We start from the raw sequence: 23,744 nt of genomic DNA on the forward strand, positions 1-23,744 counted from the left end.
ATAAATTGATCCTTTATACTATACTTCTCTGCCCTGCTTAATTCAGTTCTGAATTGAAAATCACAGATTTTTAGAATCTCATTTTCTCAGAACAGTTGAGCTGCAAAGGAGTTTAAAAATGTGTAGATTTTTATTTTTCTATTTGTGTGCTTGTTGGTGGATTTTTTTAAAAAGATTTTATTTGTTTGAGAGAGTGAGTGTGTGTGTGTGTGTGTGTGAGAGAGAGAGAGCACTTACGTGGTGATGAGGGACAAAGTGAGAAGCAGAAGCATACTCCCCACCAAGCAGGAAGCCCAACACAAAGGCTCCATCCTAGGACTCCGGGATAATGACCTGAGCCAATGGCAGACGCTTAACTGACTGAGCCCTTCTGTTGGTGGAGTTTTATATTGTTGTTTAGTTGGTTTATTGGTTTTTTATTTGTTTAGTTTATTAGCTCAGAAGTGTTTATAAAGAGATTAGAATGGGAAATGAATAACCAACTTCCAGATGATTACTCCCTCATATGGTAGCCTTGGATTTTTGTGTTGTAAAAACTCTGGTCAGTTAAATAATAATTATTTCTGACTATACCTTCAGATTTGCTCCATACTTAAAAGATACAATATTAAGAATACAGAAAATAATATTCATATTCTCTTTGAACATCATGATATTTCTATGTGATTCAAATATTTTAATTAATCAAATATTTAAATTATTTTATGGTATAGAATATAGGGATGTATTCACAGGATGAAATGCTGGTCTTTTTAAGTGCAACTTCTTCATGTTTAAAACATTGGCCTTAGTTTTTGTACCTTCTTAGCTTCTAAGAATGATATTGATGTTAGGATTAATCACTTATGTTTCAGTATGTAGCATATGCATACACTTACACACTCTGAGCAGTTCATGCAGTATGTATTGCTCTCCCACCCAGTCAGTATCAGAAATGATACAATCAAATTAAGTAATTTTACTATAAGACAAAAATGAACACTGCAAAATTGTTAAGTGATAAACATTACATTACTTACAATAAAGCTTATACAATATGTCTTGGACATCCTGACATTAACTTAGACTCCTCTGGTTTTTTTAAGTGCAAAATATTGTTTTTATTTTTTTTTATTAACATATAATGTATTATTTGCCTGAGGAGTACAGGTCTGTGAATCATCAAGCTTACACACTTCACAGCACTCACAATAGCATATATCTTCCCCAGTGTCCATAACCCCAGGCACCTATCCCTGTCACCCACCCTCAGCAACCTTCAGTTTATGTCCTGAGATTAAGAGTCTTTTATGGTTTGTGTCTCCTCTGATCCCATCTTGTTTCATTCCCCTCCACCCCTTACATCCCTACCCTGCCTCTCAAATTCCACATGTAAAAGGTCATATGATAATTGTCTTTCTCTGAGTGACTTATTTACTTAGCATAATACCTTCTAGTTCCATCCATGTCTTTGCAAATGGCAAGATTTTGTTTCTCTTGATGGCTGCATAGTATTCCATTGTGTGTACATACACCACATATTCTTTATCCATTCATCTGTTGATGGACATCTAGGTTCTCTACATAGTTTGGCTATTGTGGACATTCCTGCTATAAAAATTGAGGTGCATATGCCCCTTCAGGTCACTACATTTGTAAATTTAGGGTAAATATACAATAGTGAGATTGCTGGGTTATAGGATACCTCTATTTTCAACTTTTTGAGGAACTTCCACACTGTTTCCAGAGTGGGTTCACCAGCTTGCCTTTCCCACCAACAGTATTGGTGGAAAATGCAATCCTCTCCAATATCTGTCATTTCCTAACTTGTTAATTTTAGTCATTCTAACTGGTGTGAGGTGGTATCTAACTATGGGTTTGATTTGTATTTCCCTGATGCTGAGTGATGTGGAGCACTTTTTCATGTGTCTGTTGGCCATCTGGATGTCTTCTTATCAGGAATGTCTGTTCATGTCTTCTGTCCATTTCTTGATTGGATTATTTGTTCTTTGGGTGTTGAGTTTGATAAGTTCTTTATAGATTTTGGATACTAGCCTTTTATCTGATATGTCATTTGTGAATATCTTCTCCCATTCTGTCAGTTGTCTTTTGGTTTTGTTGGCTATTTCCTTTGCTGTACAAAAGCTTTTTGATCTTGATGAAGTCCCAATAGTTCATTTTTGCCCTTACTTCCCTGCCTTTGGAGATGTTTCTAGGAAGAGACTATAATTGCAAAATATTTCAGAACAGTGTTCTTTTGGGTTTTGCTCAGTTTTGGTATGTTTACCCACACCCAAACCCATAGGCATACATATATATATATATATATATATATATATATATATATATATATATATACACACACATACATATATATATATATATATATACATATACATATACACACACACTGCCTATCGTGACTCTTTGTGGACTACAGCAAACTAATATATCATAGATCTACTCAGGAAGCAAGATTGAAAAAGATGTCACTATGTGAAAACCTTCATCAGAACTATTCTATATTTAGATTCCAAATCGTGCTCTCATTGTTACATTTATACATGTAGTTTCTTTCAACGGAAGTGTTTTACCTAACTCACTAGACCACAGTATTTAACCTATTATTTTCATTTCTCTCGTTTTAAAAGTTTCTCATTATTTTAAGAGGTACTGCTTGCTACTAATGTGCCTTTTTTTTTTTTCAAAGATTTTATTTATTTATTTGACAAGTAGAGATCACAACTTGGCAGAGAGGCAGGCAGAGAGAGTGAGAGAGGAGGAAGCAGGCTCCCTGCTGAGCAGAGAGCCCAATAAGGAGCTCAATCCCAGGACCCTGGGATCATGACCCGAGCCAAAGGCAAAGGCTTTAACCCACTGAGCCACCCAGGCACCACTACTCATGTGCCTTTATAAATATAACTGCCTTATTTTAACTCCTATGTAACATTTTGGCACCCAGCCATATTTTGTTCATGTTAAATTCAGTAAACAAATCATAAGACACTTGTCTAACAACACTGAGTGTTAAAGCTTATGAGACAAGGTAGTGCCTTTAAAATATTTCCTTTCTTGTCTCAAACTGAGTGTTTCCTAACTTACTTTAAATGTTTCATCAACATTTAAAAACAAAGATAAGCAATTATGAATAGTGTTTATGACCAGTTTTAAAAATTCCAAACATTCAAATAAAAATTCCAGATTTTTGATACTTGGACCCATAGTAGCTCTTGTGGCTTTGTAGGAAGCAATGATTCCTTTAAGATAAAAACATCTATTTAAGAATATTTACTTTACTTTGTGCTTGGATTTGGAAATAACCCCAGGCAGATTTTAACAGCATGTTAAATTATCATTAAATACATGTTAAGAGGTTGCTGAATTGTGTGAACAAAGTCAGATTCAAAAATGTTTTTTAGGCAACATTTTCTGTTAGTTTTTTAAACTGTTCACTTTATTCAACACTCCATCTGTCTGTAGTCTTACTCATCAGGAGGAAAATTCTATTTGTTTTAAAAATGTATATGGGGAGATTGTACCCATAACCTGGTAGAGCTCTTTCCTGTGTAAGCTATGCAGAAAAAAAGTTCTGTCAGTGTGCTTAGAATTCATCAGGAGGTAATGATATTGTTTGGTTACTATAGACAGAATTATTGGATAACAGTAACTTCTTTTCTTCTTGGCTTCAAATAAATGACGAGACCTCTTGGATTTTAAAAAGCAAATTAGTTCAATATTTGTAAATTTATCGATGATGAGGAGTAAATCTTTAAGACTCACTGAACAATTGTTCAGCTCTTCTCAACCCATACACACCTGTTCATCTATCCATCATTCAGCTTAGGGTTTATAACTTCAAGAGTATTTAATAAATATATGCCACAGAACTCAACAGGGGATGTTTATACAAAAGCAGTCAACAAAATCATTTTTGTTTGTGTGTTTACAAAACTGTTGAGAGAAAAAGAGAGAGCATGTGTTGTGTGTGCGTGCGTCTGTAGTCTCCAGTGAAGGTTTCTAAAGATGATAAGGTCCTTCTCTCAAGAGTTGCATTGCTTCCTGGGGAAGTGGAAAATTACAACTCATCAATTCTAAGGTATATACATTTCACATTGTAACAGCTCTAAAATTAGGATGTGTTTTACAATCAATAGCCAATAACAATTTTAGTTTGCCAAGCTGATGTTCCCATATAGTTGTCATTGTTTTCACATATGTGAAACCTTGCTGTATGATGAAGAAAATGCCAACATCAAAAATGACTGAAGTAAGTGACACCTGGCTGGCTCAGTCAGTAGAGCACATGAATTTTGATCTCAGGGTTACGAGTTCAAGCCCCACATTGGTTGTAAAGATGAATTAAAAATAAAATCTTTAAGAAATTTAAAGAAACGTAGGATATGGCTTGGAAGAATATCCGAGAGGCAGCACTAAAGCTTGCTCTTAAAAGTTTTCCAATGTTTTTGATCATAGGGAATGATACTGTATAGTTAAGTATGAACAATCCTGAGTAAAAAAAAACGTCAATTTAGCAGAAGTTGAAGTTGAAATACGCAATACTTTTAGAAATACTTTGCTCTCATTACATCACTTATTTTTTCTTTCTTATGTGTGTCCAAGAGTATCACATGATAAAAAATTTTTAAATAAGTCTAGAATAGCTATGCATATTAGTATAAGATAATTCTAAGTAGAATGAAACATCATATAAATTATATATAAAAACTCAAGAGTAGGTTTTTATTTCTTAAAGGGTTGAATGTCTCAATACATGATCAATACACCCAATGATGGCTTAGATTTGATGAAATACAGCAATGGTGATAGAACATGAAAACTAGTAAAAAAGGGGGAAAAAGAACTATGCAAGATAGAGTGAGAGTAATGAATTAGCATAGTTTGCAGAGTTCAAGGGAGTATTTGAAAGAGACATAACAGTGGAACTCAGTCTGGAAGGATGCACAATGTTTTACTAGCAGGGGAAATATCAAGGTTTTCCATGTAACACATAGAGAGACATGACAACACGTGGTGTTAAAAATAAAAGCCATAAATGCAGTTAAAGCATTTTGCAGAATGTGGTCCTTAAAGTGTTATTCCAGAGAAATGCTCAGCAATGAAAGTTGTCTGTGGCCAAATAAGCTTAAACAAAACTGCTTATTATAGTTTTCTTTTCCTTGGAAATTCTATAAAAATGCATTAATATATTAGGAGTTTGCTTTAATTATTTTGGCCTAAATGGATTTTAATCCAGGACACATGCTTGGTAAATGCCAGTTAAAAAAATGAATTAAAAAGGAAAGAGTACACAGAGATAGGACAGGTTATATAAAATAAGCCTTTTGCTTATTGAGTAAAATTCTTCAAAGGGATTGGGCTTTATTCTTAGAGAAATTAATAACTATTGGGGGATGAGCAGAGAAACCTTGTTGGAAATTCAAAATCATTTTTTTAAACAAGTAAGTTTAAGTAAAAATTTATTTAATAAAGTTAAATGTCAGATTTTTTTTTTTTTAAGATTTTATTTATTTATTTGACAGAGAGAAATCACAAGTAGATGGAGAGGCAGGCAGAGAGAGAGAGAGAGGGAAGCAGGCTCTCTGCTGAGCAGGGAGCCCGATGTGGGACTCGATCCCAGGACTCTGAGATCATGACCTGAGCCGAAGGCAGCGGCCTAGCCCACTGAGCCACCCAGGCGCCCTAAATGTCAGATTTTTAAGAAGAAAGAACAAGTGCTCTTTTTTCCCTATATAATGTTCAATATGAATGGTTATAATAATATAGTCCTGCTAACTATATTTCTAAAATAACTTAAAACAGAAAAAAATGTGTATTGGCATATTTTGTTGATTTTCTATGAAGCACCTTCCTGCAAACAGTTTTTTTTTAAATATTTATAAATTTATTGAAATATAGTTAAAAGAAAAAAAAAGAAATATAGATAAATGTGATAATTCAGGAGAATTTAAATTACTAAGGAATCATTTTATGATAAAAACATTTATTTTAAGGAAAAGTAAAATTAAATTTGTTTACAGTAGGATAAGAATGTTTATAGCATTATGTGTAAATTTCATGTGTATATAAATCTATATTTACACATGAAATTTGAAAATTGATTTAATTTGCAACCTATTTTTACAAAAACAGTATAAATTAACCATCCTTCTTAAAACATACACTAGAAATCACACCTTCTTGGATGTGATTGAGCAAAATAGTATTCTGGAATAAAACTCCAGGCAAAATTTGGTGTCTGTTTAATATTTATAATTGAGAAGCTTATCACCAGTTTTTTTAAGCAGCTCACAATAGGTAGAACACATTCTAACAAACTCTTAGAATAAATTACTTAAGTCACTCATACTGATGAGGATTGAAACTTGAGTGTGTTAACATTATATAGAGCAAGAGGATTTATTGTTTTGATGTGGCCAGATGTATTAGGCATGCCTTTGCATATCATTAAGTATGAAGTTAGATAATGCTGTTAAAGCCACAGGAGAAGAAATGTGACCTCCACAACAATGAACGGGTATCACATACACTAGTCAAATACACTGAACATTAACAAGGGATCAATGTATTGTTTTGAGTTGGAAATGTGATTGGTGAGTCAAGGCACTTCTTAATTCCCATATTTTTCACATCATATATAACTCTTTGGATTTCATTATTCTAATTTTTCTTTTGAAATAAAATGAAAACTGTAATGGATATAGGGGGAATAATATAGCTTCAGGTCCCAGTTACTTCGTTGACACACACTTTTTTTCAGCAAGAGCAAAAGCAGCAGAAGGAACATCTGGATCTTTGGCTGACTGGCGCTACAGAAAGTGACTGGTCACACATTGCTTACTTATATTGGTGTCCATTAACTTGCCTGAAGATCAGTCAGTTGGGGGGCTATCCGGGAGAACCTGCCCAGATGCGTGCCATATTCCTTTGATAGCCCTGTCATTGTCAAGAATTTGTTCAAGTTTACATGTCTAAGAATAAAATCTTGTTCAAGTTTCTGATGATTTCTTCCACATGTTAAGACCCTTTTTATGATGCAGAACAAAGGCCAAAAGAATTCCAGTGAAGACAAAAAGGAGGGTTCAAAAGATCCATTGGTTGACTCACATTTGATGAATTATTAAACTACAGTTTTCACCATGTGATAGAGAATTCATTTTTCAAAGTTCTAGATGAAATACAAATTCTACCAAAATAAAAGAGCCCTTCTGTCATGACAGATTTACAACAAAGCTGAAAAGATTAATGACTACCTTAAAGAAATTTTATTTGCAAGTAATTCAAAGAAAGAAACAAGCTGATTCCATAATTTGACACCAGTGAATGAGCAGAACATTTATACAGTGAGAATATGACTTTCTCTTAGATGTCTGTACCTAATTTGCAGAGGTCAACCACAAATTAAGATTTATAGTATATCAGGTTAGATGAGACCCTAAAAAAATAATAACTTTCCAATCTTTAATTCCTCGGCAAATGTCTGTTTTTGTCAGACTGTGCTGTAAGACCACCAATGATAGAAGTTCACTGCTTGCTCAGGCAGACAATGAGAATATATATCCTTCTTTTACATGGAAATCATTAACCCTTTTACTTAGGGCCAGTCATATCTGTAGTGACCATTGTATCCGGTCCCCCTCCTATTAGTCTGCTTTTTAACTATTTCAAAGCAACCATGGTATCCTACCACTTCTCCCATTTTGAGTTATTTCTTCTTCACATTAGCAAATTCGGCTTTCCAACAGTTGTTTTTCAAATATTTTTCAGAACCATTTATTTTCCTTGTATACCTTTCAATTTTAGTTTACAACTCATACGGTAATCCTCACAACTAAGAATAAATGTAAATAAATCACCATTGTAGAATACAACTCATTGAGTAATAACAAGCTAAAATCCATTAGATAATTCAGATATTGCATATGATAGCTCAAGGAGACAGAAACTTCAAATATTGTACATGGTAGATACAAGAAGACAGAAACTTCACAGGGCATCCCAGAGATATGAAAATTCAGAAGGTCACTATTTGCTCTTCCTGGCATGGCAATGAGAGTGCCTTGCTTCTCTTTACCTTCCTAGACTCAGACTCGTTATTCCCCATGCTGACTAACACAGAAAACTATTTGTACCCATTTTACCCTCACCCTCTGATTGTCTATCATAAATATTATTAAACTTTATAGTCTAATGAGGTAAAATACCAATAATCACATGATAAAAATAAATTGTAGTAGTTACTCCTATTAAAACTGAACATGTTCAGTCTTTTTTGTTAAAGTCATTGTGTGGTCTCCAAGGCCTTCCAGCTCCTTTTGTTCATGATCACTTATGACTTGGATAATTAACCTAAAGAAATCACACCTATTACCTTTAAACTTTCTTTTTGTGGTTGTTCCGTCATTTATTTAACAGATATTATTTTCTCCTTAAGATAATGAAAAGCTCTCTCATTCTGTCTTCATAATGTTCTTTTTCCTGATTGCTTTTTCTTCTTTCAATCCATTTGCATAAGATGAATTTCTATAACTTACCTATCATAACTAAAGTTTAATCTACATAATAAAAATACCTAATTATATGTTTTTTAGGAAATAAAGAAATATTTTCTTTAAAATGAAGTGATAAGAATCAAGGTGACTTTTCTGATAATTTTGAGAGTGCTAAGGAGATCTCTTAAGGAATCCTGAGTCATGTTTTCATTCTATACTCTCATTTTTTGCTGAAAAAATCTGAAACATCCGTGTTTGAGAACAATGTTTCAGAATGTTAATCTAAAACATCAGTGCTCAAGATACTTTTTTGAAAAAAACATTTTATTTATTTATTTTGGAGAGAGAGCAGCATGGAGGGGCAGAGGGAGAGTGAGAGAGAGTCTTAGGCAGACTCCACGCTGAGCAGAGCCCTGTTCAGGTTTGTTTGAAGACCCTGAGATCATGACCTGAGATAACACCTAAGCCGAAACCAAGGGTTGGATGCTTAACCAACAGCACCATCCAGTCACCCATCAAGATAGTTTTAAAAAGTCATAACACTTGGGTGCTCGAGTGACTCAGTTGGTTAAGTGTCAGACTCTTGCTTTCACCTCAGATCATGATCTCAGGGTAGTGAGATCGAGCCCTGTGTTGGCTTGGCATTCAGCAGGGAGTCTTCCTGAGATTTTGCCTCCCACTCACTCTCTCTCTCTGGAATAAATAAAAAGATCTTTAAAAAAATCATAACACTTAAGCCTTTTTCTACTTTTGCTTAATTTTATTGTAAAAGAAATACATTGATGCATAAAGTTTAACTATATCATGTTTAAAAGAAACAGTTTTCTGAACTATCTTATCAATCAAAGATTATGTGCAAATACAAAAATGTCTTCTTGTTTCCAAATAATTAATGTATTAGCATCAGTGAACCCAATATATATTTGTTGAATATATCTTTTGCTGTTTCTTGAGATATGCACACAAATGAACCTTGATTCTTTCTTTTTTTTTTTTTTTTTTTTTTTTTAGATTTTATTTGTTTATTTGTCAGAGAGAAAGAGAAAGTGAGTGCAAAAGCAGGGGGAGCAGCAGGCAGAGGGAGAAGCAGACTTCCCTCTGAGCAAGGAGCCAGATGCAGGCCTAGGTCCCAGGACCCTGGAATCATGACCTGAGCCAAAGGCAGACACTTAACACATTGAGCCACCCAAGCTTCCCCTTCGATTCTTTCTTTTTTTTTTTTTTATAATTTTTTATTTTTTATAAACATATATTTTTATCCCCAGGGGTACAGGTCTGTGAATCACCAGGTTTACACACTTCACAGCACTCACCAAAGCACATAGCCTCCCCAATGATGTGGTATATATACACAATGGAATACTATGCAGCCATCAAAAGAAATGAAACCCCTTTGATTATTTCTTAATGTGATAATCGAGCCCAAGACTTTTTTTTTTTATTTCAGCCATGATAACTTTAGATATTCTTATTTTTTTTTTAATTTTATTTATTTATCAGAGAGAGAGAGGGGGAGAGAGCGAGCACAGGCAGACAGAATGGCAGGCAGAGGGAGAAGCAGGGTCCCCACTGAGCAAGGAGCCCGATGTGGGACTTGATCCCAGAACGCTGGGATCATGACCTGAGCCAAAGGCAGCTGCTTAACCAACTGAGCCACCCAGGCATCCCTAGATATTCTTATATTCAATTTAATTGTCTATCTTATATATTAAGAAACTTTGGCCTGGGAATATGTGTCATGGTAATTATAGCCAGTGAGATTTTTATGTGGGGCATTTTTTCTGCAGTTTAATAATTATTCTCCCTCAAAATAGTTTGCTTGGAGTAGAATTATCAAATAAGAACAATAAAGATAACATGATAATCTTGAAAATATCATTGTTCAGTATTTTACAAGTGCCTTTTCAAAATGTTGGAAAAATGGTCAAAATTTCTTTATAGTAGTAATTCTCAGGTCTTATATAACATATTCAGGTGTATTGTAAATCTGTAAGGGGTGATATGGTAGGCAGCGATTCCAGAAAAAAAAAAAAGTGTGTGTGTGCATGTCTGTGTGTGTATACTTTTTGTGTGTATACACACATGCATATATATATATATGTGTGTGTGTGTGTGTGTGAATTTTATATGTATGTACATATACATTCATACACACACACACACATATATATATAATTATCCATCATCTGCATATATGCACATTTTTTTGAGGACTATTTTATGGGACTGCTGCTCTAAAGAACACACTTTAAGAAATGTTGCTATAGGTAAACTCTAAATCTTGCTCCAATCGAAAAAAACGATAAAGAAATAATCTATTTGGTGCTTTACTCATGTGATTCAAACAAATAGTTAAAGACAAATTTGTTTGAAATGTACCTCTTTATATCTATTTAGTACCCTATTCATTGCCTCATGTTACGAAAAGAGCTATTGAGTTGTGAACTCTTTTTTTTTTCTTTTAGTGGACAAATGGCAATGATATTTTTTTTTTTTTAAGATTTTTATTTATTTGTCAAACAGAGAGAAGGGAGAGAGAGCGAGCACAGGCAGACAGAATGGCAGGCAGAGGCAGAGGGAGAAGCAGGCTCCCTGCTGAGCAAGGAGCCCGATGTGGGACTTGATCCCAGGACGCTGGGATCATGACCTGAGCCGAAGGCAGCCGCTTAACCAACTGAGCCACCCAGGTGTCCCGGCAATGATAATTTAATAGAAAATTAAATTTTCCCAAAATCATTTCCAACAATATCCACTAACTATTCTACTCTTTTTTTTTTTTTTCTTGGTTATTAAGATATTTTTTTAAAACATTTTAACATTTCATTCCTGCTTTTGTTCCTTTCTCTCAAATACATAACTTTTCTGGATGTGCCTCTCCTCATTTACATATTTTATCACTATTCCTGTTCTCTTTTAATCAAATCAATGCAATGTTTTGGGGTTTTCTTTTGTTTTAAGATTTTTTTTTTTCATTTATTTGACAGAGAGAGAGCACACACAAGCAGCAGAGGGAGGCAAAGCAGGCTCCACTGAGCAGGGAGCCCAACGTGGGGCTCCATCCCAGGGTCCAGGACCCTGGGCTCATGACCTGAGACGAAGGCAGACACTTAACCAACTGAAACATGCAGGCCCCCCCATGCAATGTTTGTTATCCAACTTATACCACAATAGGCTAGAAATGGAAGAGATCTTTAGGAATCTAAGGCAATATTTGTTCCTTCAAGCAGTTTATTATTAACTTAAAGAAGAGGCTATGTAAGTTATAAAGTTACATGGTATAATGATTGTAAAGGCAACATCAATTAAGAAAACTTGGCACTGGCATGGATTCTAAGTGTCTGAGAAAAGATTTTGTAATTGAGGTGAAGTGATATAGTCTTTCAAGTTTTTAGAGGAGGAAAAAAATAAATTCTATTCAATGATAGAAACTCAGAAGTATAAATGAGAATGAAGCAGTCAGATTCACACACAAAGAAGGTGTATATATTTTGGGGAACCAGTATCGGGATGAATATTTAACACTAGAATCTTTATTTTGGTAATAAAATATACCTTATTATCAAATTAAAATATACTAACTTGATGGGGCACCTGGGTGGTTCAGTGGGTTAAGCCTCTGCCTTCGGCTCAGGTCATGATCCCAGGGTCCTGGGATCGAGCCCCACATCGGGCTCTCTGCGCTGCGGGGAGCCTGCTTCCTCCTCTCTCTCTGCCTGCCTCTCTGCCTACTTGTGATCTCTGTCAGATAAATAAAGAAAAAAATCTTTAAAAAAAAAAATACTAACTTGATGATTTTTAAACACGTGCAAAAAGTCATTTGATAAATACTGCATACTTATTATTGAATTCATAATTTTTACAAAGAAGGAATAGATGCAAAATCTCCCTAATTAGATTAACAAAAGAAAATCAGAACACATTTTATTTATTTATTTATTTTTAAGTTTGTTTTGTTTTGTTTTGTTTTGTTTTAAATTTTGGGATGCCTGGTGGCTCAATTGGTTAAGCCTCTTCCTACGGCTCAGGTCATGATCCCAGGGTCCTGAGAACTAGTCCTGCATGGGGCTCCTTACTCAGCAGGGAGTCTGCTTCTCCCTCATTCTATTCTGTTCCCATGCTTGTGCTGGCTCTGTCTCTGACAAATAAATAAAGAAAATCTTCAAAAAAAATTTTTTTTATTTTTATTTAAGTAATCTCTACACTAAACATGAGGCTCACACTCAACCCTGAGATCAAGACTCCTATGCTCCACCAACTGAGCAAGCCAGTACCTTACTGCCCAGATTTTAGTAAATGGAGAGTTATAAGAAATATTTCCTTTATTATCAATAAAAATAAAAATATCAATGTTTTTACTTCTTTAGTTATTACATAGGCAGTCCTAGATAAAGTAGTAGTTGTAGTAATAATAATAATAATAATGGTGATACACATATTAGGAATTATTAATTTTCTTCATTTATTGATAATATATTTATTTCTAATAGAAATTCTAAAAAAAATTTTTTGATTACTGAGCCCAGCAAGTTGATGGGTATACACTTGTGTAAAAATGTTTTATATGCTAACAACAACAAATTAGAAAGAATAATTTAAAAATATCTCATTTATCATAGTAATAGCATTTTTCACTGCATAGGAATAAACCAAAAAAGGCAGGATATGTATGGGTATATATAATCTTTTAATGAATACTTTAAAATAAGACAATTACATGGAAAAATATATTCATGAATGGGGATGCTCAATATTTCAAAGATGTCAATTCTCTATAGATTAGCCTATAAACTCAAAACAATGAAATCAATACTCCAAAGTTTTTTTTTTATTATTAAAATTTAAAATCCTTCTTTAAGTACATGTGAAATTTTAAAGGCCATGGATAGCCCAGACACTATAATATAGAGCCTAAGGAGGAAATATATGACCTATAAAGGTCTAAGACACAAATTAAATCTATAAAATTCAAGACTTTTGATGTTGGACCAAGGATAGGCAAATAGATTAATACAATAAAATAGAAAGTACAGAAACAGAGCTTAAACATTTCAGGAAATATGTATATGACACAAGTATCATTATAATCAAATGCAAACAGGAAAGTCACAAAAATGTTTTATTGCTGTTTGTACATGCATGAATATAAGATCTATTTATGTAGATATGTGCATATATGGGCATGTGCATAAGGAATAAATAATAAAAACATATGCAGTAATATTTAACTCTGAAGATGAAAGAAAAACGTGAGACTGATGAGGTATTACAACCATAGCTTCAACTCTATTGATCAAGCATTATTAAAATGTGTTCTTTAACATCTTTTTGGACTGGAAGTTGGTGGAAATAATCCACATATTATGTAATACACTAACAGCTCTTTTGTGAAGAAGATTCACTCTCTAGTTTCATCAATTGCCTCATGAATTTTTGCCTTTCCTGTATTGTCTGGTGGAGGGCGGAAAACTAATGCTAGTGGAACCATTTCATATTGTTTAAGCATATCCTGCATAGATGGTTTGGCAACTTGTTTAGAAAGTATGGGTATTTCGATTTATAGTTTAGTCTTGACCTTTTTTATTCTAAACAATCTCTGAGATAGAAAAAATTATATTTCGATATGTTTCGCTAATGGTTTCTCCCTCTACATACTTCTCCCCTCATATCTGCAGATTCCTCATATAATTATTCCGTGAATGTATAATTCAACCCGTGATCTTACTTTGCTTTAAAAATCATTACTATTTTCCCTTGCTATCTGAATAGGTAGAGAGTCTTCAATCTGTATTCCAAAGCTTGGGTAGCAAACTATATTTCTGACTTTCCTACCATCCATATTTCCATAACAAAGGGGAAGAAATGGATTTCTTTATCCAGTGTTGCTTTTCTTCTGTGGTAAGATGAGGGACTGGTAAGAGGGCACCTTTTTATGAACCTAGAATTTTCTCATTTTCTATATCTAATTATTGAAATTTTAGGATTTTATTCATTTTTTTTTCAGATTTCATATCCTCTTTAAAGACTTGTCTTTCATCTCTAGGGGAAACAATTTATTTAAAAAAAATCAGTGTCCAATATGTGCTAGGTATTCTTCTAACCAGTAAGAGAAAAAAAAAAAGGAATTTTTAAAAAGCATACAAAATGAACAATGAGAAAATGTTTTTAAATCTCATTTCTTTCTGATCTTATATTTTGTAGAATATAATCTTATTTCTGTTTCTCCTACCATCTATCTCCTTTCTAATCTATATCTTAGTTTATCCAAGTTAGTGCTAATTTCCTTAAAATATACATATTCTCTGTATTGTTATGTTAACCTCTCCATAGTCTTAACTCAGTTATCCCTATTTTAGTTGTAACCCACACCACAAGCAGAGCACATTACAGGGGCTCAATGCACTTCTTGATTTGACTTCATTCAATAATACATATTTGGTGTCATACTATATGACAACTGATTCTAGAGTAGAAATTGGATCTGAACAAATGTAAAATGAATGATGACTTGAGAGAAGCAGGTGTTATACATGAATTAAAGATCTTTTGTTGGTGTTTGATATGCAATATTAGTTCCTAATGTGGCAAGAAAGAAGATGTCTGGATAGGCATTAAATGACTTGATGGTCCTAGATTCTGAACAGTTAAAATAATGTGTTGTCAGGTTGCTAACACAATAGCAGGGGATTGACAGGGAGAAAATGTGAAACAGCTGTTGTTATATTCTAGGAAGTCTTAAATAATCCTGAACAGTGACTTTTAAGATTATCCAAAGATTTTGGGAGAGAATCAGGTTTTAATTACAGCAAAGAGTAGAGATAGAAGAAACAAGGAAACCATAACCATAATAAGTTAGTGTAAGGAGGTAGAGAAATGTGAATTAAAATGACATTTATATTTAAAACTATTTATATAGAGTGCAAAATGCTTTTACCTTTTAATATTCTATTTTTATAGCAATGCTTTGAAACAGGAACATGATTAAAGTTTTCATTGGATTCTTTATATCTCCAAACCAGTTCCCATTGCATTACATTAAAACTATTTGTCTGCAGTTTTGATAGAAATTGCTATTGTGACACAAGATATGTTCTAGGATCATATGGGGGAATTTTCTTTCTCTCTGCTTACCTAGTTTTCTTATAATTCTATTAATTTGACACAGTTATTTATTTAACCTGTGGTAATGTGCTCTTCCTAAAATTTTCTAGTTTATTTTGTGTATTATTGATCCTTTCATCAATAAGGAACTATGAAAGGGAGTGATATGATTATATTGGTAGAAAGAACATTGGGACAACAATGTATAGAATGGAGAAGAATGGACAAAAGAAATATATAGGAAAAACAAAGAATAGTTAGAGGCTGTGAAATTAATCTTGTGGGAGGTGACAGTCTTGTAAAATGAGTGTCAAGGGATTCAAGGAAATAGGAGAGGACTTCCATGGATGCATGGATGAAAGGGAGAGTATAATTACAACTGAAATTAGATTTCTGCCTGTAGACACTGGCTAGTACACAATATCTTTTACCATTAACACCAGAAAAGGAAGAGGTTCTGTGGTAAATGAGGCAATAAGTTGGAGAGCCTGGATGGCTCAATCAGTTAAGTGTCTTGACTCCTGATTTTGGCCTATGTCTTGATTTCAGGGTCATGAGATTGAGCTCCACATTGGGATTTGTGCTTAAGAGAGAAGCTGCTGGAGATTCTCTCTCCTTCTACCTCTGCCTCTCCCCCCATTCACTACACTATAATGTAGGTGAAATATGGGAACATGTTATTCCAAATTTCAAGGCAAGAAAGCACATGAAGAAGGAAGGTGGTTGATAGTGTTGAGTCAAAGAGAAACCAAGAAAGATAGCAACTGAAAAGTCAATTTTTCTACAAAGTGATCCTTCACACCTTTAACCAGACTTGTTTCAGTTTAAGACTTGAGTGTGGATACCAGGTTGCAAGAGTTTGAGGAATAAACTGATGAATAGTTGGAAGACTTCATGGGAATGAAAGAGGCAATTGGTCACCTAGGTGTGAATGAACGAAAGAATTAAAGATCTCCCTTGACTTACTCTGGAATTATGTCCTGATAAACCCAACATAAGCTGAAAATGCATTTGAGACACCTAAGCTACCAAACATCATAACTTAGGCTAGGTTGCTTTAAACATGCTCAGAACACTCACATTAACCTACAGTTGGGCAAACTCATCTAACATGAAATCTATAATACAGTGTTGAATGTCATGTAATTATTGAATTGTGTATGGAAAGTGAAAAACAAAATGGCTGTATGGGTACAGAGCAGTTGTATTAGATGTGATTACATGACTGACAGGGAGCCGTGGCTTGCTGCCACCTCTCAACATTGTGAAGGAGTACTTGTACCACTTATCAGTAGCCTGGGAAAAGATCAAAATTCAAAATTTGAAGTATAGTTCTTTCTGAGTAAGTATTGCTTTTGCACCATCATAATGTTAGAAATTATAAGTTGAACCATCATAAATTGAACCAACCATACAGTCAGGGACTGTCTTTATATTCAACAGGCATGTGGATTTAAGGGGGAGGGTTTCTTTTAAAAATTTAGTGTATGATTAAATGATGAGAAATACAGTACAAAGCATAGAGAGAAAGTAATAGGATACAGTGTAGAGATGGTGGGATTACTCTTACTCGACGTGTAGGGGGGAGTAGAATGGATATTTCTACTTCTACTTGAGAAAAAGAAGCAAAGATGTTGAGTCAGTTTAATCTATTTTGCAACACCTTATATAACTAAACAAGAAAATGATATAAGTTTTTGATCATAATAGCCACATTCTGCTCAAAACAGAACCAATATAGATCTTAAGGTTTATCTTTAATGGGAGACAAATAAAAAAAAAAAAAAAGAACAAATTTAAATGTTCAGGTGGTTAAAAAAAATTAGAGCAATAATTTAAAGGAAAATAATGTAGATCGAGAGAGTCTAGTTAACCTTTCATAGAGCATAGGCATTTATGTATTTAATCGTAGATGGTGTGTATGAGTCTGTACCAGAACATGGTTCCTCTAAGTAAAAACACCTCAAATCAATTTCAGTCCTTTTCTTAAGATGCTAAATGTACATTTAACCCAATGTTCCCATTAAAACTATGGGTTTTTAAAGACATTCTTTCAGAAACTCATTTTCATAAGCTATATAAGCATTTAATTGCCTCCTTTACCTGTATCAGTATCCTCAGAATTCAGTCTTTTACATAAAGAAATATAATTAAAACACATCTGATTAAAATACATTTAAAACACATCTGATTTTAACAGATATGAGTGATTAATTGGTCTCCTATGGAAGCTATTTATGATTCCTTCCCATTTCTATATTCTTAAAAATATGCTTGAACAATTGCTCAAACAAAAACCCTTACTTTTCCTAACATATCTATTTTTTCCCCCCATGGATAATATTTTTCTCACACACAAGCAAATAGCTTTGACATCCTTTGTGTTTCCTGATGGCTTTTCTGAGTCAGTTGTTATATTTTGTTAACAGACCTATATGGTTATTGATAGCTAGTTCATTGTTAGTCACATTTTTAATTGTACCCCAAATACTTTAAACTTTCTTTTCTGACATGTCTCCATACCCCTTCAACTTTCCTGTCACTTTGGTTCATTTTAAATTAATAAAATACACTCATGTTTCATATAAATAAATAAATATAGATAGAAAAATACTATCCCATTTGGAATTATAACTGGGGTTATCTAAAAATATTAGCAATCATATTGGTGAATCTATAACTAATGTGGGGTTAGAACAGTTAGGGAACAAAAGAGTAATGGCAGGAGTTGCAGAAGAAAATGCTAATAACATTGAACAATTATGATTAATATTACATTATATTTATCAGGAATATTGTCCTGTTAGTTAATTAATTTTCATAGTCTCATGAAATATATGCAATAATAATGACCATGCCAAAGTAGAGATAGGAACTTGAGGTTTAGAAAGGTTAAATGACTTATCTAAGATCATACAACTTGTAGTAGTAGAGTCAGAATTTGAACTCCAGTTGTCTGAATCTAGGAAGGGATTTTAAGCATTTATCATATTTCTGGTTAGGGCTTGTTCTACAGTTTGAATTTGAGTACAAGTTCTGTTGATTACTAGTGATGGAAACTTGAGAATTAATGTCTCAATTTGGCTACCTCTGCTTTTATATTGGGATAGTATTTGCATGAGGCATTAGAGCATTGTTATTGGTTTTTTTGTTTTTTGGTTTTGGTTTTTTTTTTTTTTTTTTTTTTTTTGTATTAGATAGCTTTAATTGCTATTACGAAGAGACTCCAAGATCTCTGCCCCAGGTAAGATAGAAACTTAACTGTCTCTCAAGTAATGTCTAGAGATGGGCATTTGATTTAGGAATGCGCAGCTAAACTAGCATGGCAATAGCCCACCTGAAGATCTTAAAAAGATCCAGTTTTCTTTTATCTTTTTGATTTATCATCATCTAAGGTCTTACCTTATTTCACATGTTATCATCCAGATTTTAACCTTTGTATTGAGGGAAATGAGGAAACGAGAAGCAAGAAATTGCCTTATAAAATGCTATACTTAAGTTGCATAAATCACTTCTTTTATTCCATTGACCAAATCAGTCATGGCCCAGCCAAGCTTCAAGAGAAGCTGTTAATGACAGTTTGTAATTAAGTAATGTGTCAGTTATGGAAAAACATGACTCAGATCTCCCTTTAATAGACAATGCTATGAGGAATATAATTAGTTCACAACACCTAAGTTGATGTACTTGGATTCACTATAGCAATCTAGTCAGGGTCATGCTTTCCTTGGCCCATACCAAGCCAGTGATTATACTTGTTGGGCTACTGTGGCTAGTCCTTTCTGCTTAATTTGGAACTTCTCTAATGGGTGATCACTTGGGGAGTCGGGGTGCTTCTTATTGGCTTGGCATAGACTTTCTCAATGGTGCACTCAGCTCTGACTCTTATTACCCAAGTCATTTTACCTTCCATTCTTCCTTTCACAAATGGCACACTATATTATACTCTAAAGGTGCTCCTTGCCAGATTTTAAACCATTTCCAATTATATGGGGGTCATATCTGCTTCACCTCTATTCTGCCCCATCTTATGCATCTCAGAGGACCTGTAATAGCATAGGTGGTCATGTACTTAGCTAAAATCTTAGAGATTCGGGCCCATAAGAAGAAGGTTGCATTTAGCTTTTTCTGTAAATGTCTTCAAGTTTGTTCCACTAAATATTTATTCATATAATTTTCCCTGTTACAGAGGTACATTTATTCCTTCTCTAATGAAGAAAATATAAAAGCCTACATAGTTGCTTCATCCATTTCAAAACCCAGGATCTCTGAACAATGTGATATCTCTTCCATCACTTTGCATATAATTCTGAAACTGACCTAGGAAAAATGGAAACACATTCAATTAGCAATTTCTTTTAGGGAAGAATCAAGGAGAATCCTGTTTATCCATAGAACAAATTCTGCTGTTAGCCCATCTGGCTGTACAGGATTCTTAGCTCTGGAAATCTTTGTACCTTTTTCTCTGTCTCTTGGTTTTGCTCTTGGAGAGATACTTTCTTATTTATTTAGGGTAGATATTATCAATATGCAGTATTAGTGAGCATACTTCTGTTTATAGGCAGAAGGAAAATTGTTTGTCCATGACTTTTTGAGGTGGACACATAACTTTCTTGGGCCAGTGAAATATGTGGAAGCATCTTTATGATGGTGGAAACATCTGTTGACATGGAGGCCATTTGCCCTGGAGATAACCTAATTTCACATCAGACATTTTAGGTCCAAGAAATAAAACTTTTTGTTGGTAGTGATGGTAGTGGTGGTGTTGTATGCTATAGAGATTTTGATTTTGCAACAAAACTCAATCTGCACTGACCGATGCATCATTTTCTGTGTAGCCAAATTAAAGTTAGTATTGGAATGTGTGTCTTTTCCAGGAGATGGTGAGCTTTTGGAGTTTACTTCCTGCTAGGGCTGGTTTGGGAGTCTGGGGGCCTTTATAGGAGAGAAGCACAGACAGTTTTGTAATCCAGTCTTGTTTCTTTGGCAGTAAAATTATGTAGCAGGTTTCAAATGTGATTATTTAGAAAAACTTCCACTGATGAGTAATCAAACCCAAAGTTTATTCTCCACATCGTACTGAAGCCTACTAGTTCTCTTCTTTTGTTTACTGAATTCAGTGCTTAGATCATCTATCTATCATGGATTTAATGATGACATGTGAAGCAATAAGCCATCTGAAACACCTCCCTTAGACTAATCTTTGCTATGGGTCTGACTCACAAAATCTGGCTGAAATTCTTAATAAGAGGTCTCAGAGAAAATATCTGAACAAGAATAATATCTCCTGCTAATTACATTTGAATAGCTCTTCCCAACCTATGAAAGACTTCAAGTTATTGAATATTCATTCATTTCTTTTATAGCTATCGTCTCAATGGGCATGTGGTCTGCCTTCAAGATTAATGAACAACAGCAGTTTAACCAGATGTTTACCATAATATAATGAGACTCACCAGCTCCTCGGTCTGCAATACCTCCTGTCCTCCCAAGTTCTAAGTCAGTACTATGTATTTTAGATATTTTTAAAAAATGGCAAGAGAATAGTTTTTAGAATAATTAGTAATATTAAACCATACTATTAAGAAAAAAATTCCAAAATAAGGTATTTTAAACCAGGTTAGTTTTTTTTGTTTGTTTGTTTTCTCATAGTAAGTATTCATAGATGGGCAAGTGGTTGACAGTGGGTCTCTACTTTGTTCTACAGGTATTCAAGATTCAACTATTTAACTTCCTTCTCTTCTTTTTCTTTGATAGACTCTATTGTCACCTACATGGTTATTGTTGCTCACAACACCATGACTTCATTTCACCACATGGGAAGAATGAAAGAGGTGTAAGGCATGTGATTTTTTGATACAAAAACATGATATGGAAATTGTGGACATTGCATAAACTCAGATGCTAATGACTAAATGGTCACATCTAGCTGTAAGAAATGTTATTAGTAGAGTGATGCATTTTAATCTCTCTTATACAGGGAAGGAGAATCTTTAGAGGGAGAGAACAAGAGCTATGTCAATATTTGTAAAACACGTGGCATAGCAGCTGACAAATAATGTTTACTTAATCAATGTCTTTTTTGTTGTTTACCATGCTGTGCCTGAATCATTTGGATTGAAACCGAGAATAAGACCACTTACCCCTGGTTTAGCAGCTGTGTTATGGTTCTGTGGCTGCACAATTTCTTACTGTATTTACACTGTACATGGTACTTAAGGTATATCAAACAGAGAATGGCCTAACTTTGAAACTGGCACAAGTGAAGAATTAATGACATTTACTAGTGGCATAACACTCCCAATGCTCTTAGTTAACCCTTTAATGGTGTTCTTGATGTACAAAGTGTTCAATTACATGCCTTCATGCTAAGAATACGAGTCATGTTTCAGTTACTTCATGCAAGGATAAGAAAGTCATTTTCATATTTCCTAAAGTTTTTGGGTCCTTCAAACTGGGAATGAATCAGCAATGGGACAATAAAATCTAACCATCTGTGTCAAATAAAATCTTTTCCCAAGGAATATTCTGAAACATAAGTGCTTAATTAAGGAAAAAATGAAAATTGTAAAATATTGCAGGTGCATACTTTAATTTTTGTAAAGATGCCATCATCAGTAAATAGATCGTGTTATATGCACTTATTTTAATACCCCTTTCCCCTTTTTGAGATGCAGCAGAATGAATATTCTCAAACATTTTGATGAAGTAGGATAATTAATGTATATCTGAATATATTTTAGCAAGTCAAATTAAAGACCTTAAAAATATAAGTGTCTTTTAAAGCTTCAGTTTAGATTATTGGAATGTAAACTTAACAATGAAACAAGAAATGCACAGAAAGGTAAGTCTACAAGAGTGTCACTACAACATTTTATATAATAATTTCATTCATCAACTTTTACCTAGTTAAAAAACAAAACAAAACAAAAACCCCTCAAAATCTCATTTGTAAAAACAAGCATTTATATAATGCACATGAGGCTACAGGCCAGCTGTGCTTCTAGGAGCTACTTTTGTATTTGATGTGTCATCTCATCTGATATTAGTCTGACGAAACTCCACTATCAGTGACAGAGAAGTGAGCTTAAAATTAGATACCACTTAAAGTGTTTTCTGGAAACGGAAGCATTATCACACTTTTGCCTATATTCCATTTTTCAAAATAAGTCCCCAAACTATAGTCCAAGTTAATGGAAGGAAGGGGCAAGGTGCTTATATTCAAATTTCTTTACTGAGAGTCAATGCAAAGTCACATGACAATAAATTGTTATCAGTAATCCATATTATAAGATAGCAAGTATTTGAGAAAAATAATCTCATTGACAATTACTCTCAAATAGAAATAAAAGCAAAGATATAAGTTAGATAAGTTATTTTGCAGACATACAATTAAATACTACTAAATCATTAAAAATGGTGTTCTAGAAGAGAATTTAACTAAGATAATGTTCATAATACAGATCTCAAGTGGCAAAAAAAGATTAAAAGCTATCTGTAATAGGGAGAGCGTGGTTGGGTTATGGACTTTGGGGAAGGTATATGCTATGGTGAGTGCTGTGAAGTGTAGGCCTGACAATTCACAGACCTGTACCCCTGGGGCTAATAATAATACATTATATGTTAATAACATTTTTTTTAAAAAGTTATCTGTAATTTTCTCAATTTTATAAAAGAATATATATATTTATAAATAGTTTCAGATGAAGAAATATATATATATAATACACACATATATGTACACACACATATTGAAAACACTGACATTTTCATCTTTTTTAGGAACATGACATTATAGGTGATTTTTGTCTTCTCCTTTGTACTCTTTTTCTCTAATGTTCAAAGGTTTATGATTTTTAAATTTTAAGCAATAAAAATACATAACTTTTTATTCATTGTAGCCAATGTACCACTCTGGTAGGGGATGTTGGTAATGGAGGCTTTGCATGGATTGGGCAGGAGCTATATATGGTAAGTCTTGGTACCTTCTCTCAATTTTTCTGTAAACCTAAAACTGCTCCAAAAATCAAATACATAGCTTTTATAAATAAAAAAAAAACACCATTACATTAAAATTCAGCTTTATTTTCTCACTTTATTTTCCTATTTTCTAGTATCTGTTTGGATTCAATAATAGAATTTTCATCACAATAGTAT

At 33.7% G+C, this 23,744-nt stretch overlaps 1 long non-coding RNA gene across 1 annotated transcript in view; it reads left to right on the forward strand.

The window, feature by feature from the left end:
• LOC131839225 (uncharacterized) overlaps window positions 1-21,917 on the forward strand; it is an 85,100-nt gene extending 63,183 nt beyond the window's left edge. The window contains exons 3-4 of the long non-coding RNA XR_009356871.1: window positions 20,954-21,086; window positions 21,345-21,917. This is a non-coding gene — a long non-coding RNA (uncharacterized LOC131839225). The remainder of the gene's footprint in view (window positions 1-20,953; window positions 21,087-21,344) is intronic.
• Window positions 21,918-23,744: the final 1,827 nt, after the last annotated feature.

The sequence above is a fragment of the Mustela lutreola genome, chromosome 8 (assembly GCF_030435805.1).
Source record: "Mustela lutreola isolate mMusLut2 chromosome 8, mMusLut2.pri, whole genome shotgun sequence".
NCBI classification, from domain to species: domain Eukaryota; kingdom Metazoa; phylum Chordata; class Mammalia; order Carnivora; family Mustelidae; genus Mustela; species Mustela lutreola.